Source organism: Anabrus simplex, chromosome 5 (genome assembly GCF_040414725.1).
Source record: "Anabrus simplex isolate iqAnaSimp1 chromosome 5, ASM4041472v1, whole genome shotgun sequence".
NCBI classification, from domain to species: Eukaryota; Metazoa; Arthropoda; class Insecta; order Orthoptera; family Tettigoniidae; genus Anabrus; species Anabrus simplex.
Window position 1 is genome coordinate 198,522,336 of NC_090269.1, and position 21,542 is coordinate 198,543,877.

Consider the following 21,542-nt stretch of genomic DNA (forward strand, 5'->3'; position numbering starts at 1 on the left):
TTGCCAAGTCCATGTTTTCCCATCACACTGCCCTATAAGTCTGGCATTGAAATCACCAAGTAGTAAGAGTTTGTCTCTTGGTGGTACTTCGGTGATGGTAGTGCTTAGCAGGTTGTAGAACTGGTCTTTAGCTTCTACATCAGCATCCACGGTGGGCGCATATGCAGAGATGAGTGTCATAGATTTGGCTCCAGAGAGTCATAATTCTTTCACTGACTGCAGTTGGGGTTATCAGATAATCATTCACCAATGTGGTCTTCACAGTGAATCCCACACCATGAATGCGCTGTTCTCCCTCATCTTTTCCCTTCCAGAAGAATGTGTAGCCTGAGCCGAACTTGTAAATTTACGTTCGCTGGACAGTCTGGTTTCACTTAAGGCAGCAATATCAATGTTCATTCGTCCCAGCTCATGGGTGACAAGCGCTGTTCTTCTCTCAGGTCTGTTATTGTCTTTCAAATCAAGTAGGGTTCGAACATTCCAGGTCCCTATAATCAACATTTTGGTAATCTTCGTTTTTTGGCCGCGTAAGGGATAACCCGCTGGGTGCGGCCTCCCAGCCGGCTGAGAGTTCTGACTACCGATGTTTAGCCCACATTTTCTAGGGCCTTCTCCATTCATGGTGGGCAGCGGTGATCCTAAATAGGCCTGCCCAACCACAGATCCAGGACCGAATTCCTAAGTAGTCACGGGGTCTCAGAAAGATGACCATCACTCATCTGCTGCCAACATGTAGGTCTGAACTAGAGGCTTTCAGTTTCACCTGAAAACCTGCCTCCACCATCCTTATACCATCGCCGTTGGACTTGAGTTGGAAGGAGTGACAGCAGGAAAAAGTGCCACAAGCAGGATTTTGTTTAAGGTGGATCGCAGCTTGCAAGGAAATGACTCGCACACTATGATCTCAGAACTAAACCCTGAGGCACAAATGAAATGCGACATGCAGGTTCTAGTACCACGACTGCAACGGACTGCTGCAGACTTGAAATACCATTGAGTTACGCCTCCACAGCCAGTCTGTCTGGCATGACCTCATCCGCCTCCACAATTGATGAGAACAAAAAAAAAGGAGGTTCCTACGTCCGTTTTGCCGTTGGGCCAAAGACGCAGATGATGGGTTCCAGTGTCATTTCCTACACTGAGAGGACCATCACCCCACCCAAAGGAGCTCATCCACCTGAAACTGTTGGCCCCTATGGGGGGTCGAGTTGTTTACCGCCGCTCGACACTCGGCGTTAGCTGTTTTCAAAGCTGGTTGCCAAGCCAGCTAACCCTCCTTCTTTCCCATCACGGACTTGGGACCGGACAATAGTGGAGTTTCAGGGAACGGTATGCTTTATGATAACACCATCCCAGTCATAGGCAATGATCAGCATGGCCTTCACATTGGTTCCGGTCGGCCGAACCGTTACTTTTCGCGGTGACCCTTGATGACACCATTCGATTGGCGTTTCAGCTGTGGTTCATAAGTTCTTGCCCACGTTTTGTCAATAGTGATTATCCGCCATAAGAAGGCCTCACTTTTGCGTTTATAGTGCACCAAGTGCATATGAGCTGCATCATATCACAGCCATTTTTGATGTTTGGTCAAATAATGTGGATCCCATTTGGAGGCAATTTTCCGCATTCCCAGCTGCTTCTTAAGATTTGCAGCACAATCTAAGGTGCCAGCCCTGTATTGTTGGCCAATTAACGAATTGTGGTGTTTCTATCCGCCAACACTAATGCGTTCACATTCTGCACATCGTTATCACTTACTGCATGATGACCAGGTCGTGGTATGTCTGTCACATTTTGTCGTCTGTTTTTGAAAGTCTTGACCCACCGTGCTATAGTATGGTAAGGTAATGCTTTCTTTACCACAAGCCTTTTACAGTCCTTTGTAACACTGCCTTGCATTGCGACCTCTAGCGATTCAACTTTCAACCATCTCTGATCTTGCTTCGAAATCATTACAGCTGTACTCCATGAGCGCGTGCTCAAAAAACTGCGTTCTTGTTGTCGCTGCGCACGGGCATGGCATGTGGAGGGCGAGTTCATTTATGCTGAAGGAGGGTGGGTATCTAAGCTAACTCAGGTATACTTAATATTGCCTGGCTACGTTTCATGGCGTTGTTACAGCATAGTTACCACTATTAAAAAAATCAACCCATGTATTCTGGACATGTCCGATCCATATCGACAGACTTATCTTCTGGGCCACTACTTATTACAGTAACAATTTATATATGTCCCCCTCAACTAATTTTAACTAAGTGTATATTTTACCACAAGGATAACCAAGATTAAGACTGTACTTGCCAACATAGTATCTTGTTATGCAACATATTTGTGTCACACAATACTATGCGAAGAATGAACATTGGTGTCATCTTCAAGTTTTTTACTAGGACTTATTTTAATGCGTTCTTTTTCCCTTTTAGATGTATTTGTGTATTTCAATATTTATTTTCCATAAAGATTTAGTTAATACCTATGACATGGATTCTATCCATTGTGTCGGTGACAAACTCTATAAGATGGTGCCCGGTGCCTTAATTCTTACCTTTAATCCTTTGACCTAACTAGATGTGATTAGAGCTTCCATGCAATGACTGAAAGTAGTGGGTGGAAATTCTTCTTGCTCAGGATTTTCGAGGCCAGTGGCCAAAATTTCCAGAATTTTGTAAAACTTCTTGAGTCAAAGTGAACAGAGCTGCACTCTTTACGCCTATATGTGAACCATGTAGTCTTGCAAAAAATTTTCTCACAAAGCGCAGGACATAAGCTGATTTTATACAAATTGTTGTAATTCATAATATTAGCAAATAACACTAACTTAATTTCCCACTTCAAACACAGTTGAGTCAACTTCCATCCACCAGCAATACAAATACAATGTAATACATTCAAGGAACAAATTAGTGACTGGATGTAGCACTGTGTGAAGTCAAAGAAAGTACGAAGGAAATTGTAACACATGCATACTATTTTTGTACAATTTCTTGCCTCCAGAGTACTGTACATTGGATTAACGTAACTGCATACAGTCAAAACTCGATATCTCAAACCTCCATTACTCAAATTTTCAGTATCTTAAAATAATTTGAATTTCCCTCCCGTTTGTTCTATTTTTTCAAGTGTATTTATTTCTTTATTACTCGAAATTCGATTATATGAATTTCTCCATTTCTCAAAGTAAACGTTTCCTCCATAGGTGCTGAAAATATTCTCTAACTCAAATTTTTTACAACACTGACTGTGCAATACAGCATTCAAGGTTTGTGTGTTATTGTTCCTGAACGTACTACAGTATATCTTATCTGTCCACTCCTGGTGTGTTGATGATAGGCAGTTAGAGCTGTATGAACCCTCTCTTGGATCGTCACTAGACCAGGCATTACGTGCACTGACTATTCTTCAATCCTACATATAAAGTCAGTCAAATGTAGGTTTAAATGAAAATGTTTTTGCAGCAATAACTGTTGTTGAAAACTATATGGAAGAAAAGAAGCTTGAGAGTAAAAATCATGTTCCTCTACTGTGTGCATTCTATCTTCAACGACTTGCTATAATACGTGTTGTAGCCTAATAAAAATTTAAAAAGTACTTTGAATTGATTTGTATATGCTTAAGTAACACTTATGATAGTATCAAGCCGTAGTTCCACATGATTCGATTACATGCAATCCTCAAAGGCCTCTATACAGTATCTCAAAATTTTGGTAACTTGAAATAAAATTCAGTTCCCGAGGTTATTCGAGGTATTGGGGTTCGACTGTATTTACTGCTAGAAGTGACATAGATTAAAACCCACTTTAGCAATTCTTAAAACAGACTAAATCATCATCATCAATTTTTCTCATCCAGCTCCTGCCAGATTGGTATGTTTATGGCACCTATCCATCTTCCTCAATCCAACCATTGTTTCTCCTTAAGTGTGTTCCAATTCAGGTTTCTTCCAATTATATTGTTCTTGACTGTTTTCAACCACCTTAGTCTGGGTCTTCCTCCTGCCCTCCCTCCTCCTATCTGGGTATCCCATCATCCACTTCGGCTTTTTTCCTTTTTCCATCCTCTTAACATGTCCAAACCACTACAGACTATGCATCTCTTGCATCTCGACTGTGGGAGCAAGTCAGTCGAGAGCTAGACTCCGTTGTCGGAGAACACGGGTGATACAAGCGGGCCACGTAACGTAAGTTAATTTTCGTTCTTCAGAATTTAATCTAATGTTTTTCCTGTTAGTCACCATTTTTCAACTCTTAATTCGATTTGTATTATGCATTTCACAGCATAAAAATCAGACAGTTCAACTTCAATAATGCTTATGTATATCAGCCCATGTCGGAACACAACAACTAAGCCAGCAGTATACAGATACTAGTTGAACCACACCAAGGGACAACAAAAACATTGAAAAACAAAGACCTCCAGCTCAAGACTGTTTTAATGATCACCATTTTTAACTTTCATCATGCTTTTTAAGAAAAAAACTTTTTAAGTAATATTTCATTTTGTGTGTCCGATGTTTTTCATTCATTATAGGCTACGTGTCTTACCGAGGATGACCCAATACCGGCTCAAAACCTGTCTATTTATGTGTAAAGTTTTGTCTTAAGGCGACACTCTGGAGATAAAAATAAATATTTTGGTAATTTTGGTGAAATTTTTATTATGAAAAGATTGATTTTTCTTGTTACAAAGTTATTCTGCTGAATTCAAACAGTTTATCACTGTAATAATGCTTTGTTTGCCAATTGTAATTTTACATTTAAATCTGATTTTTCTCCCATAATATTCTCCCAAATGTAACAAAATTTATATGGTATATGTATTACAACTATACAAGGTGTAAGAAAAACAACTCCCTAGTTTAAAAGTACAAATTTAATGGGGAAATTAATGGAAACTACATCAGTGAGTACATACCATGAAAGAGAGTTCCTTCAAGTTTTGTTTAATGTTAGTAGACTTCAATGTGGGATCCATTGTTGCCCTGCACACGTTGAGGCGATATTCCACTTCTTGCCACGTATTCACCAACTTTTCAGGTGTAACTGTCCCAGCCGCCGCGATGATTCTTTCCCGTAAATGATTGATGTCTCAGATCTTTTCACTGTACACAACATCTATATATATAAAATAAGAGTTTTGTCTGTATATTGCTCAGAATTTGAAAAGAATGGTATTTCTGTATCGGTCATGTCCACAGTAACAAGGAAATGCACTGTTTACTTTTCCGTAATTTCTGTCTGTCTGTATGTACACGCATCACTAGAAAACGGTTAAAGAGAATTTAATGAAAATCGGTATGCAAAGTCGAGGAATAAGTCGCTACAATCTAAGCCATAAATAATTTTATTCACGCTGATAGAAATGGTAGTTTAGGGGAAGGCCTCTAATGTAATTTTAAAATATTTCTATTATTAGTGATCCTATCTTAATAAAAATTGGTACGCGAACTCGGGAAATAAGTTGCTATAATCTAGGCTATAAATAATTTTATTTACACTGAGTGAAATAACCAAAGTTATATAGAATTAAATTTCCGACCATTTATGTCTTGTACTTTTTTACCGTACTGGCTATAACACATATATCCATGAATTCGTATTTTTATTGCTAAGTCCATATCGACGCCGAGCCACGAAAAAATGGGTTAACAGAATGTATTGAAAATCGGTATATAGTGTTGATGAATAACAAACTACAGTCTAAGATATAAACAATTTTATTCACCCTGGATGAAATTGTAGTTTAGGGGAAGGCGCCTAAAATTTAATTTTTAAATACCTATATATTTGGTCCTATCGAAAAGTACTACATAACAAAAGTTACAGAGAATACAATTTCTGATCATTTATGTTTTATTCAGTTTTACCGTACCAACTATGTTTAGAGTGATATTTCGGAGTCGGAAGAAAACTAAATGTGAAGGTCTACAATATCGAATGCGCATAACATTGATCAACAATAACATTACATTGACCATTGTTTGTTGTGATATAGTTAGTCTCTTACGCTGCCTCTCAACTCCGATAGATGGAATTGCTGCTGCATACCGAGTATAATAGCCTGACTGAATATTGGCGGGAAATAGCCGGGGAGTTAGAAAACTTTCTTCTTTAGCATGCCATTCCTCTGGCTCATACATTTTCTGATACAGCTGGTACGTAACACACTGGTTCTTCATAGTATTCCAGTTATTCGATCCCTATTCTGACGCGCTGTTTTGAATGAGCAGTGTGCATACTTAAGGCAGAGGCAGACTTAGTAGTAGTAGTAGTATGGCCTGGTCTCTAATAACAATTACCGGGCGAGTTGGCCGTGCGCGTAGAGGCGCGCGGCTGTGAGCTTGCATCCAGGAGATAGCGGGTTTGAATCCCACTGTTGGCAGACCTGAAGATGGTTTTCCGTGTTTCCCATTTTCACACCAGGCAAATGCTGGGTCTGTACCTTAATTAAGGCCACGACCGTTTCATTCCAACTCCTAGGCCTTTCCTATCCCATCGTCGCAATAAGACCTATCTGTGTCGGTGCGACGTAAAGCCCCTAGCAAAAAAAAAAGAAATATTTTGAAACCACATGCTCTCAAACATTTAGATGAAGAGAAGGAACTATTTAATAAGAAATTGTCAGTGGCGCAAAAAACTGTGAACTGCAATTTGGCCATGGTCTATCAAAAGTACCGTCCCAGCGTTCGCCTGGAATTCAGAATAGAATACCGTGGAAAACCATTCCCAGGACGGCCCCGGTGGGATTCGAACCCACGCTCTTCTGAATTCAAAGCACTACAAATTCACTGATGGTGAATTTGAAAATGAAACCGGTGCTCGATCAGAAGAAAGAATGACTTATGGAGAGGCAACAATGCAGCTGGACAAACTGATGGCTTATTTAGAATCATTGACTGAAACCACACTGGCAAAACTGTTGTTAGTAAAACGTCTTCATGATCGCGCTGTGCGCAAATGCTATACAAATGTAAAACAGAAAAAACTTGCACATGACTTTAGTGCATAAAGCAGAGTGGTAAATGTAAGAAAAGTTTTCTTATATTTTTGTTACGATTGAAAAAAAGTGTTACTGTGCAATGTACGTTAATAGATTATATAACATGTACTGAATTTGTTTTTTTTTTCCTTCGGATTATCCGGATTTTCGATAATCCGGATCAGTTCCGGTCCCACTTAACCTGGATAAACAAGGTTCTTGTGTACTACTGTCTGCTGTTCACTTCACAACATTGTCAAGGTCTTTTTGCAGTTGCTCACAATCCTGTAACTAATTTACTACTCCATACAGCATTATTTGTGATTACAGTTCTTACCTGATATTATTTATATACATAAGAAAATATAAAGGTCCAATAATACTGCCCTGCAGGACCTCCTCTTCATCATTACAGGATGAGATAATGCTTTGCCTAATCTAATTCTCAGAGTTCTGTTTTCTAGAAATTTAGCTACCGGGCGAGTTGGCCGTGCGCGTAGAGGCGCGCGGCTGTGAGCTTGCATCTGGGAGATAGTAGGTTCGAATCCCACTGTCGGCAGCCCTGAAGATGGTTTTCCGTGGTTTCCCATTTTCACACCAGGCAAATGCTGGGGCTGTACCTTAATTAAGGCCACGGCCGCTTCCTTCCAACTCCTAAGCCTTTCCCATCCCATCGTCGCCATAAGACCTATCTGTGTCGGTGCGACGTAAAGCCCCTAGCAAAAAAGAAATTTAGCTACACGATAGGTTTGTTCCAACACAATTCCGAATCGGTTCTGAACTGTCTGCTCATGCACAGTAACTCGACGGGCGTTCCAACATAAATGAGAATTGGTTCTGAATTCCCAGCTTGCTGTTCCAACATAACTCGGAACTGATTCGTAACGGTTCCAAACCGGTGAAAACGATTCTCGGTCTAGAGCGAGAACTAGACGTTCTGGTCATGCGCACTAAAAGGTTTGTTCCAATACAAGTTCAAAATACAATCTGCGCACTAGATCCACCTTAAATCTGCACTTCTTCTATAATCCTCATGGCCGAGATAACCCTACATTTCTTGATATTTTGGAAAGTAAGGAAAATGAGTGATTTAGATGGTGGGAAAGCTTAAGTGATGAGGATGAGTTTGATATAAACATACTGAGAAAAAAGAATGAAAATTATTTAGGTAACTAACAATTCAAGCTTTATAATTAGGTTAGGCCTGTAATATTGAAGCCGAGGTTACAAATAGTGGAAGCCTTCACCTTCCACCATTCCAAGAGCCTTCGTGGCCTGTACGGAGATGACTTTGCTATAATACTGAATATTGTAACTTGATTGTACAACTTTTTTTTTTTCATGGGATTTTAATCCTAATGTAAACATATCAGTATAGGTACTTCCGTCAGGGCGAGTATTGTGATTTGCTGAGCTCCCATAAATGTCTCGTTTTCGGCCAGATTACGGTCACGCATCTGTGAGTTTGTATTCGGAAGTTAGTGGGTTTGAACCCCCACTGTCCGCAGCCCTGAAGATGGTTGTCCGAGGTCTCCCATTTTTACATCAGACAAATGTTGTAACTTACTTTCATTAAGGCCACGGCTGGAAAAATAAAGAAATTCTGCCTTTTATAAATCCTCGTATGTAAACTTCCTTTGTCCATTAATGTTCCCTGGAATGTCCTTCCTGGAACCTGTTTATGGAGGTCCCACCAAGATATGATCTCAGATCGCTGGATTCAGAGTCCAGAGTGCAAACCTTTACACAATAGTTGCTTACCCAATCAATCATGTCTATGCCCACTTTCAAGCGCAAGATGCTCTGGTTATGTGGATTGGACCCTGTCTTGAATCTTCTTTTTGAATTGCACAATTGTGATGCTGAGGGGATGTTTTTCCAAAAGGGTATAATATTTATAGGAGGAATAGGGCAAGCAGGGGTGATGGGGTTTTCTTATTAGATATAAATAATTTTGCAAGTCATTAAATATTAAAATGTAATAAAAATGAAATTAGACTTCACATTAACAGTACAAGATTTTTTGGAGAGTAAGCTAGTGAAAGGGGGATGTCTCACTAACTACTTTTACAGTTTTCAGAGACGCCGAGGTGCTGGAATTTAGTTCCACATATGTTCTTTTATGTGCCAGTAAATCTACCAACACGAGGCCGACGTATTTGAGCACCTTCAAATACCACGGGACTGAGCCAGGATCTAACCTGCCAAGTTGGGGTCAGAAGGCCAGCGCCTCAACCATCTGAGCCACTCAGCCCGGCGCCAAGAAATGTGATAGAAGTATTACCACTGGTGGTGACCTAAATATGGACATGGTTTGGGAAGGAGATTTAAACTCTGAGAAACATGACCAACTTTTTAGCAAACAAGTAGGGTGGATATACCCAACTGGTAAAGGAAAATAGAAAGGGCAATAACTTTCTTGATGTATTCCTGGTCAAACCTGAAGAAATGTTTATTAAAACACAGGTACCTAATAGAAGGAATGAGTGAACATAGCACAGTGATGTTAGAAATTAGCTGGGCTGTGACTCAGACTCCCGTGGGACTAAATTCCAGCACTATGGCACCTCCAAAAACCACAAAATTAGTTAGTGGGTTGTAAACCAAATAGCATTATTATTATTTTTATTATTACTGTTAGAAATTAACACTGAAGCAAGAGGAAAGAAAAGAGAAAGGAAGATAGTTAAGTTGTATGATAAGGCAGACACAGAAGCAATAGGATCTTACTTTGGAAAAAATTTTAACAAGAGGATATACATGGATGGGAAAATGTAAAATTGCTATGGGGAGGACTCAAAAATGTACTTCTGGAAGGGGAAAGAGGACAGGAGCTGATTAAAACTGTCAGCAATACACAGACCCATCATACTACAATAGGGAGTCAAGAGACTAAATAGGGTGACAAGGAATAACATTAGAAAAAGGAGTATGAAATAAGATGAAACTGCAAATGTTACAAAGGGAATTAAATAAGGTTAAAAAAAGGAGGCGATGGATTTCCTTGAGAGTAAGCACAGCGAAGAGTAAGGACAGGGTGAGAAATATCTATAGCTGTATTAAAACACAGAAGGGGGTAAAAATAAAATTTCAGACCTAAAATGGGAGGCAGGAGAGCTCAGGATGTGTCAGAGGTTTTAGACAAGATTGAACAGTTGGATTGTATAGCAATAGACTTGTCTAAAGCTTTTCACAGAGTATACCATGATACTTATCAAGAAAATGAGAAAAATAGGACTGGATAGGAGGCAGATGGGTCATTAACAGAACCTCAGAAAGTGGGGAGGGGTATAGGAGAGGGCAGTAAACTGGCACCTTTACATTTTTGTAATTTTTGTGAACAATATTCAAGAAGGATTGAACTTGCAAATTGTATATAGAAAAGGGAACTGTTTAGATGAGTTTAAAATATTGCAGGAGAATCTGGACAAAATACACACAGTATCTGGACTCAGAAAAATGGGATGAAAATTAATTTTGAAAGGAGTCAAGCAGTTAGTTTCAGTAACAAGACGTGCAGGATAGTGCATAATTGCTAAAGAGGGGGGGAGAGAAGGTGAATTTTGAAGATAATTATAGATACTTAGGGATCACATCAGGCTGTGGTAAATCTCGCTGGGGAAGATATATAAGATGTAGTCAATAAAGCATTTAGGTCACTGCACATTGCAATGTGGATATTAAAAGGAACAAGCAGGAGTACAAAAGAGATGGCATATTTAATACTGGTAAGACACCAACTCACCCATGGTCTGGTACCTTGACATGGTGGGGAGGCTTGCGTGCGTCAGTGATCCCAAGAGCGATGCCGGCGGGAGCTTTGGCTTCTGGCAGGGTCACCCTTGCCGGTAAGGTAGAGGGTGAGGGGCCAGACTAAATGACGGACCTTCAGCTGTAGGTCCTGAAGGAAGAAAATCTTTGTCTCAGGGAGTAGGGAATGAGGACACCATCAGTCCTGAGGTCGCAGCATGGCAGGGGCAGAGGCCAAAAGAGGGCAGCCCCCTCACTGCCCTATAGGCATTGTGGGCCCATATCTCACATGCTCGAAATAACTTCCATGAAAGTCAAAACGAGAGGTACACCGGACTGCTGAACCCGATGGCAACATGGCGAGGAAAAAGGATTATGAGATTTGCAACATGGAATATACGAGGATTAGCTGGAAAGGGGAATGAACTAGTGGCAGAATTTGAGAGAGCAAGACTTATAGTGCTGGCACTGACAGAGACAAAAAGGAAAGGTCAAGTGGTGGATACAATGGTGAACGATCATGTACTCATTTATAGTGGAGTTAGCATCAGACTAAGGCCCAAATCAGGAGTAGCACTACTGATCCATAAGAACTTCAGAAACAAGATTCAAGAATGGAAATTCCACACGTATAGGATTCTAACGGTCAGCATACGATTAGATCCTGAGATAGAGCTGATGACGTTTATTGCGGTTTACGGAGTGAATGACGATGTAAGAAAGGAGGAGAAGGATAGGTTCCATGAAGAGCTCCAGTATGTGGTGGATGACACTCGAGGGGAAATCATTGTATTAGGAGATTTCAACAGCAGAGTCGGAAACCAGCCAGAGGAAAAAGTGGCGGAGCTGTTGGCCGGCATGGTGAACACGTGGTTAATAACAATGGTGAGAGGATTGTTGATTTCTGCGTTGCCAGTAATCTCGTCGCAGTGAACACCATGTTCCCACATAAGATGATACATATGTACACGAGGGAGGAAACCAGCTGAGATGAGCGCTCCGTCATAGATTATGTGTTAGTGAAGAGAGATCACCTCCAGAAGGTGACAGATTGTCGAGTATACCGTGGCTACAAAATAGGAAGTGACCATTTTATCTTGATAACAACAATGTAAACAGCAGCAAAGGTAAAGAGGAAACAACCTAAGAACAAGGAGCAAGAAAAGATTAAGGGTGTACAAGTTAAGAGAGAACAAGGAGGTACAGGAGCAGTTCACACAGGAAGTGGAGGAGGAGTATCAGAGGATAGTGGAGAGGATCGAGGAAATGGACCTGGAAGGAAAGTGGAACATGTTCGAGAAGATACTGTTAGAAGTGGCAAGTAAAGTATGTGGAACAACAAAGGTTGGGGAGTACAAGAAAAGAACAAGCTGGTAGAATGATGACATCAAGGAAGAAGAAAAAAGGAAATATGGAAGAAATACTTAAGGAGCAAGGATGCTGAGGACCATGAAATGTATAAGGAACAAAGAAGAAAGGTTAAAGACCTAGTGAAAATGGCAAAAAGACAGTCTTGGGAAGAATTCGGGCAAAGAATGGAGAAAAATTATAAAGAGAACCAGAAGCTGTTCTATAGAACACTGAAAAACGTGAGAAAGGAGAAACAATGTCCTCTATAACAGATAAGGAAGGGAAAATCTTAACAGAAGAGAAAGAAATAACAGAGATGGAAAGAATATTTTAATGATTTACTGAATGTAAATGAAAATGAAGACAGCCCATGGTCAAGTGAGGAAAGTGAGGAGACGGGGAGAGAAGGAGAACAAGAAGAAGGAGAGGACTTAAGGATAAATGAAATGCAGATGGCTATTAAACAACTCAAGAATGGGAAGGCCCAAGGGCATGACGGAATCGCACCAAAAATGATTAAGAACTTGGTTAAGAAAGCAGAAGACTTTGTATTCAAGATTATGGTGGAGGCCTGTACAACAAAAAAGGTACCTAGGGATTGGGAGGTAGCAATCTTCATCCCCATCTTTAAGAAAGGAGACAATCGAGAGTGCAGTAATCATCGTGGCATATTCTTGTTATCAGTGCCTGGGAAGGTCTTCTCAAAGATCCTGGAGACTAGATTAAGGAGGAGGTAGAGGCTAAACTTGAAGAAGCCCAGTGTGGCTTCCTCCCAAATAGAAGCACGCAGGATCTCATATTTACTGTTAGGATGGCCAGTGAAAAGCTACTGGAGAAGAATAAGCCCCTTCATGCTGCCTTTATTGACCTGGAACAGGCATTTGACAGAGTCCCAAGGTCCAAACTCTGGAAAGTCCTAAAGGAGTATGGAGTTAGCAAGTCACTTTGCAGTTCAATCACAAGTCAGTATAAGAACTGTTGGAATTACGTGCGGACAGGAAATGTGAGGTCAGCAGAGTTCACTACGAGACAAGGAGTCCGGCAAGGCTGCAGTCTTAGCCCTCTTCTTTTCATCGTGTACCTTGACCGAATTATGAAGCTGTGCCATGAGAGAATCAAGAAAGTGATGCTCGGAAACTACCTCATGCGGCCAGTACGATTTTCTGACCTGGCATTTGCTGATGACCTAATTGTTGTTGCCTCCAGCAAACAAAACCTGCAACACAACATCAATGTATGGGTGGAAGAGCTTAAGACAAAAGGTATGGAGGTAAATGTGGACAAGACAAAGACTATGGTTATCAGCAGGAATGAGGAGAGACACTGTATCATGTTCGATAGTAAACCATTAGAGCAAGTCACAGAGTTCAAGTATCTTGGCTCAATCATCAGCTCAGATGGGAAGATGGAGGAGGAAATAACAGAAAGAATAGGAACAGCAGGGCGCTTGTTTAATGCCACCCGAACAAACTTCCTCAACAAGAAGGAGATCTCAAAGGGCACAAAATTAGCCGTTTACAAATCCACCTTTGTACCCACAATGACCTATGGCTGTGAATCCTGGGCACTAACAAAAAGAACCAAGAGCAGAATCCAGGCGGCAGAGATGAGGTACCTACGGAAAGTAGAGGACAAAACCAGGAGAGACAGGATAAGGAATACAGCCATCCGGAAAGTATTGAATATGGAGCCACTGGAGAAAACCATCCAAGAATATCAACTGAGATGGTTTGGCTATGTCCACCGAATGTCGACAGACCGCTTGCCGAGGTAAATGAGGGAGGTGAGAGTGGAAGGAAGGAAGGAAGGCTTGAGGAAGACCACGGAAGACATGGGAGGAGGGATTAGAGAAGCACTGCATGAGAGGGGACTCTCTATACGAGAGGCCGTTGCCATTACCGGAGATAGGAGTAGATCTCTCGTATCCTTGACACCTCATGATACAGGAGGACCGGATTAAGTAAGTAAGACATAAACCGGAGTATGCTTCGCAGATAAGGGATCCTTATCAAGAATTTTTGGTAAAAGAATTGGAGTGGGTACAGAGGAAAGCAGGTTAGGTATGTGATGGGGACCACAGAACGACCGGCGGTGTTAGTATCATGCTAAGGAAACTTGGGAGGGAAAGTCTGACAGAAAGGAGGTTGAGAGCAAGAATAGGGGGTATGTACCTGGTATATACAGGGGAAAGTGCCTGGGAGGATAATGGAACGAGATTAAAGACTGAAGGTGTTTATAGAGGTAAGTTCGATCACAAGCTTAAAATAAGATTACGCCATTTGTGGGATGGGGGAAAAAGAATGGAACAGTTGTGCAAAGGACATCTTCAATCATTTCCAAAAATATATGCATTCATTCAAATGTAGAATGAGGTCATGGCAGAAGGAAGTAAGAAAATACCCCATTTGGAAAATAAATTTTCTAATTCTTATGTGTTTACACCATGATTAAATTCTGCTGAAAAGGATCATAGACTTATTGCTTATACCTTCATGTTTTCAGAACAAACAGTCCCTCAGTATGAAGATGATTCATTTTTATAACATTTTCGGATCACTCGAGCAGTTGCTGAGAATATTGCTGAGCAGTTTCAGCAAACTTCTCAGTTAAGGCACTATGGAAAACTACCAGCTCTAAGTCACGTCAGCAGTGGTAATTTATAGTTGACTATGCTTTGTGCATTCATTTCTCAGGAAAATGCCTATACGCGTATTTTATTCATCTTTGGCATAATACATATGCATTGCTAATTTCAGGTTCTCATATTTCTGTGATTCATGGGGCATCACACTGCAAGTTTCAGAGATGTTGCTGACAGATTTGATGTTACCATCAGCTCTTTACACAGGGTGCTTCAAAGAGTTGTTCTATTTTTGAGCAAACTTTCTATCTATCTGCGTAAATAATCACCTGGCCTACAGAAGTTGAAAAAACAGACAGTGAACTACATTTTAGAAAAAGAGGGTTTTCAGGTGTTATTGGGGTCATCGATGGCTCTCACATAAAAATTGACAAACCAGGAAATGACGTGGATTCCTATATAAATAGGAAAGGCTTTTATTTTATACATACAGGTATTTAGTGTTCCATCCCTGTTTAAGTGACGCTGTATTGAAGAGAATGGCATCAACTTGTTGTGGAAAGGGCCTTGCCTCAACAGGAAATAGGCGACATTGAGGGCGATGACGACGATAGAGATGCTAAAAGGATTCGGAATGACATTGTCAATACGTTGAGAATGTAGACATAATTCATTCCTTATCTCCTCATTACAGTAATCAAATACCCGCCAAATAAATGATTCGTTTCTCCGCTGTCACTAGATGATGCTGATTACGCACAGAACGATTCTATTTGTGTTCCAACAAGCTGCAATAACGAACCTGTTCTGAACTGTACTCAGTACGTGCTTGCGCATTCACAGTTGTTGGTATTGGTTCTGAACGCGTTCCGAACCGTGTGTTGGAACAAACCTATTCATCCACTCTTATGTCTAGTCCAATAGCCCTTGCTTTCATCAGCAATCTCTCATGATGTAACATATGAAAAGACTCTTTTGCTAAATTTAATTTCCCAGTATAGGCTTGGTTCTTAAGATGCGACGCATGTGAGGCGCAAAGTGCACGGCTTGCGCTGAGTACTATCTTTACAAGGACGTTACGAGGCTTTGTGGTTTCTCACACTGTAAAGTCATACTGCGTCCAGCAGATCTTGCCGCCTGCATGCTATTTTTGGAAGAGGATGCAGATGATGAAGAGGAAATTCTCCTGTCCCTTTTAAAAGGGGAAATACAACTGTGCGATCATCCTCTGTTAACCCTAATCAGAGGAAATCATGGAAGACATCAGACAAGTTGAAGAATGAAGGTATCAGCAAAAGAAGGGGAAAGGTCACGAAGGGCGTGAAAATGAAAGACTCCCTAGGTCTCAAAAACCAAATATCATTTGGGTCAGAAGGAAACAAGAGTTGACCAAGGAAGGTTGGATAGGAAAGATAAAAGTGAGGAACTTGGCACTCAGATAGGGAACCCGTGGTCACCAATCCACACTCGTAAGTTGAGAGCTGCTGGGATAATCCCTTTTTGTACCATGGGTACAACTTCCCTGGCTATTTAAACTGTGCATCTTTTCTATGGCCATCTATATGCTAATGAGATCTGGTGGACTAAAAAACAAAGTAATTGCCAGAGAGAATTTGGTTTTGGGAGCTGTAAATGATCTTTTTGAGGATTGCTTTTTTTAATGTACCGATGTGACCAACACTTCAACTGGTTCCTCCTCTATTGTAATCTATCACATGCTTGTAACTATGTTCTATAGCTAATCAAACCCGGAGGTGTTGGAAATTCAGCCTATCAGCATATTGTAGTTTAATTTAATCTGGAACTTTCTCCTGCGGAACTATATAAGGAGGGCGCTTTAGGGCCGGATGGTATGAATTGCTCCAGTGTTTGAGAGTGCGATTTGACGGAGGGCATAGAGGGCTAGGGAGGCAGGGGCGCAGCCTGCTTGAAGAAGATCCAGCAATACAAAGTAATGGCAGAATTTACCTAAACATGACCGTGCCTGCTGGAAGTTCAAGGGGAAGGTTTCAGCCGTTTCTTAATGTAATTTTGTATTTTGGTGGTTTAAATGTAGGACCTTCTGCACAGTCTTGGACTCTAGTTCTATTTTCTACTGGGAAATATGTAATGTAAGGGAACGCGAGCGGTGACCCTCAGTCGGCTCCCCTCCAACTGTTGAATTGGGTAACTATAGTTTACAACCTCTAAATTTTGAAAGTTTTGTCTCTGCCATACTTGTTCCCCCTTTAGTCACCCTTTTAGTATGGGATTAGCCTCTGTGTCATTGGACCTTAAGCCCAATTAGGTTCTAATCCTTCCAGAAATTTCTATAAGGAGTGCTGGTGTTTCACCTCCTTGCCTTTTGTTAATGGCCTATTATGTAACCTTTTCTTTTTTATCCTTAAGGCCTTGTAGTATGGGTAATTATGCCCCTGTGTATTCTTAATTATTCTTACGGTAACTGTGTCTGATTTGGTTCCGTTTGGGAACAGTGATTAACATTATTGTGGAGTATTGCAAATGATAAGCCCACCATGGGGCAACAGTGTATGGACACTTTGAAGTGGGATCACCCTATGGGTTGCCTAGTGTAATTAAGCGTGTCAAAAGCAATTGATTGCCTGTTCGAGGCTAGACTCTTGTATTTTGGAGCTGAGACCCATACGAAGTGTACCTGTTCGGAGCAAACCTTGCACTTTCACAAAATTGTACCTGTCAGGAGCAATTATGCTCTTTCGTTTGTAACTTAACGACTGGGAGCTTATTATAAATTAGAAACCTACAACCTGTTTTCCACTCAGTGACCGGATCAGGGATGGAATGAATGAAGTCCCCATCTTGTGGCGAGGACAGGAATTGTGCCGGCTGCTGAAGACTGTTGCACTCCTCTGGGGCAATGATTAATGACTGACAGATGGAATGAAATGATAGTGGAGTGTGCTGTTTGAATGAAAGATGACGGGGAAAACCGGAGTACCCGGAGAGAAACTTGTTCCGTCTCCACTTTGTCCAGCTCGAATCTCACATGGAGTGACTGGAATTTGAACCACAGAACCCAGCAGTGAGAGGCAGTCGTGCTGCCGCCTGAGCCACAAAGGCACCGACTGGGAGCTTATCTCAAGGTTTTTTTTTGGTACCTCATTTAGGACTTCCAAGTCTAAGGCATTGTTAGAGCTGACAAGCTCATTGTTAACATTTTCAGTTCTTTGTTATACTATTCAATTTTCTATCTCTCAATTTTAAGAAAGGAAGGAAAGAAAATTTCCAAAGTTGTTGTTCTAAAATTTGCCCTAAGTAATCCCCTGTCCAGCCATTCAACCCAGGTGCTTCCTATTCCTCTGTGAGCCACGGAAACCCCGGAACACTTTTAATCCCCTCTTAAGACGTGCAGGGGATGGCGAGAATTTATTCGACCAAGCTACCTCACAGGTTTTTTGGTGGGGAAGACAATGATACGAAAACTGAGGGAGCCTACAATATTCTTGTATTAATAAACGGTAAAACTAAATTCAGAAGTTATTTTTGAGTCTCAAGAGACCTTTTCTTCAGAATTCTATATTTGATTAAAGAAGATATTAGCAAGGAGCCAAATAAAGGTTATGGAAGAACCATCTCACTCGAATTCGTACTCGTTAGACCCGTTTCTCGACCATTTCATCTGTAAAACTCATCCTAACACTCTGTGCAGAACAGAAACCACTTGCCGAAGGCTCACACCTAGCATAAATCTGGCGGGACAAATCTCTGGGAGGTGAGCCAGCAAGGCTTATCTGCGAAGCTGCACACACCGCACAAATTCAAAATCCACTCACTATTGCTCCAGTGTTTTGAATTTAAGCAAGGTTGTTACGCACCTTGCTTTCTTCAAGTCTTATAAACCTGGCCTTAATTTTCTTCAATCTCTTTTCACAACTATTCTTGACTATTTCTTTATAACTAGTATTTCCTTCTTAATCTCTTTATTTCCCTGTTATAATAAAGTGGGTCTTTCCTAATTCCTTACTGTCTTTAGAGGCAGGCCTACATACTGTTCCTACCTTCACATTCCTCAACAATTGCTTTAAACCCATCCCATAGGCTGTTTACATTTTTATTTACCATTTTTCACTCATCATAATAACTTCACAAGCACTCCTCCAATCTCTCTTGTATCAGTCATTTGGTAATTGTCTAATAGTCCTAATTTTACAACCTTCCTTACTATCACATTTCAGCTTCATGATCTTATATCATCTATATCAGCTCTCCTTCCCAGGCTAACTTATTTACCATTTAATAGTCATGCTTTCTGTCATTTACATTACCTTTATAATTAACATTTGATAAATTGAGATTACTCATTACAATAGCATTCCTTTCTGTGTCATTCTCCACATAGTTTATTATTTTATAAAATAATTCTGTGTTGGCATCAGCACCACCAAGTTCTAAGTCTGTTCACCACAAAAAAATCAAGTTGCATCACCTGACTTCCAGCTATTCTCATCACTGCTCCCTACCCATCCCATTTTCTTGTACATACACCCCCATAACCCTTTCCTAACTTATACGTACCACTATGGTTCCAGTAAAGGCCATCTGAAGTAATGTTTTACGCTCAGACTACAAATAGCCAACAAATGGACACCATATTTGGGACTTCATCTCACAAGTAAATAAAAAAAGATAAGAACAATTGAGGGGCTCTGGTTCAAAACCTGCTTAATGCATTTTTGGCCAATATGGATTATTACTGGCATCCAGAAGGTGGCGGTGATTATTAAGAGGAAGTACAACTAGGCAACCATCCTCTGTATAACACTAATCAGAGAGAAAAAATGGAAGGGATCCAACAGTTCAAAAAATGAAGTTATCCGCCAAACAAAGACAAAGGCCACAAAGGGCGTGAAAATAAAATCTGTAGCATCGAGTGCTCCGATACCGTCGGAGTAGAAAAAGAACAACAGTTGAAAGATAGGAAAGATGAAAGTGAGAAGCCTGGCACAAGTAAGTGGAAGCAATGCCAGGAATCAGCTGAGAGCTTCATGGTTGCCAACCCACGCTCCCAAGTTAAGAGCCCCTGGGGATCCTCTTTGTCACCTCTTATAACAGGCAGGGGATACCGTGGGTTTTATTATACTGTCCCCACTGACAGTCCAGAACATAAGCTACTAAAGTACGCAAACGTCTGTATCATACTCATTTATTTATTTAGTCTTGAAAGACTGTCGAATATAGGCATTCCTAACGTATAAGTTAGGAAAGTAGTGGTATACACAGGAAAATGGAATGGGCTAGGGAGCAGTGATAAGAATAGCTGGATGTAATGCAATACTTAATGCACAATGCAGGCAATAAAACTTCATATCCAAACTAACAAATCATAGGCCAGCTGACATGCTTTCCTGAAGGTGTATAATAACAAAATTAGCTGCATTTTTATGGATATTGTGCACAGTATTGTGCAACACATGGTGTGCAAGCTTGTTAAATTATGGAAGGACCATCAAGATCACTGTCCATAAGTCTCAAGGACTCCAGGAGCAGTCAGAATACATTGAAGACAGTACAGAAAATGGATGAAATAATAAAGGCTAAATTCAACACACATGTGATGAAACGTTTTGGGAATGTATGGGAAATGGACAAGGAATGGTTTCCTTATGATTGAAGGGCAGAAATCAACAATGTCATGAAAAGGACATTTCCACTTATCTAAGTGCACACGAGAAAGAATATCTATTGTTGCCATAGGGAAAAGCACCACAGCAAAAATTGAGGATATGAAGATGCTACTGAAAAAGCACTTAGGGGCTTCATGGAGGGACTTACAACATTTGGCATTATTATAGAGATGTGGTGGATGGAGAGATAAGGAATTTACAAGAGAAACTCCCCGATAACATTTATGAACTTGGTGATCTCGGGTCGGTCATGACATTAGTACACAGTTTATGTCAAATGATCCGTAGTGCAATGCTGACTGTATTAAAATCCCGACAAAAAAGTTTGTAAACAGTATCCAAAAACTGTGAAGTGCTCTTCGTTGTGCATCTATCACTAGTAGTAAATATGCAGATATAACACTCAAACCAGTATTTAAAGATTTTAAAGAAAGTTCCATATGAGCTCCATATGGACTGCTAATGTAAAATCAAAACTTAAATTTCTATTGATTCATTACAACTGTTCATGAAATGTATATTCAAGATACAACAAAAATAATATTAAAATAGAGAAAACAATTCCAATACTGACAGTTATTCTGCTACGTTTTTGTTGTATTTCACAAAACTATAAACTTAAATGTTACATTCTGCAGGTTTTGCATCAGAGCCCCTCGAATACTTTTCAAAATGACTAGGCCTATACAAAACCTCACTCCTCATTTCCCTAGTACTCCTCTTCAATGACGCCTAGGCTATGACAGCTGATGGCGGAGCTCTTGAGGACCAAACAGGCCTTCAGGCTGAACACTATACATGCAGTACATATTTAAAAAACTCAACAAACTTCGCCTTGACGTATTTAAATGTTAATAAACATATCGCTGAGTTAATAATTAAGTCTACTTCTAATTTATAAGATAAAGGGGATTATCCAGCAATTGAAATCAGCATATACCCCAGGTATATTCACTGGGTAGTTGCTGTTGCTTACTGAAAGTGTCTTAGGGCAATGATACTTAAGGTGGTATGCTTAACATGCTATCCAATTATATGGCATTAAAATATATTAATTAATTGTTATCTCTTTCTCCCCAGGGCTGAACAAAAGCACAGAGGGTACTAGAAGTGCAACAGGCTTGAAAGGCATACAATGAGGAAGCAAAATATCATAAAACTCTTGGCGTGAATGAAAATGCTACTCTTTGACCTAGTTTCTTTCAACTGCAAGAAAGAATGCTAAAGCATGACACCACACA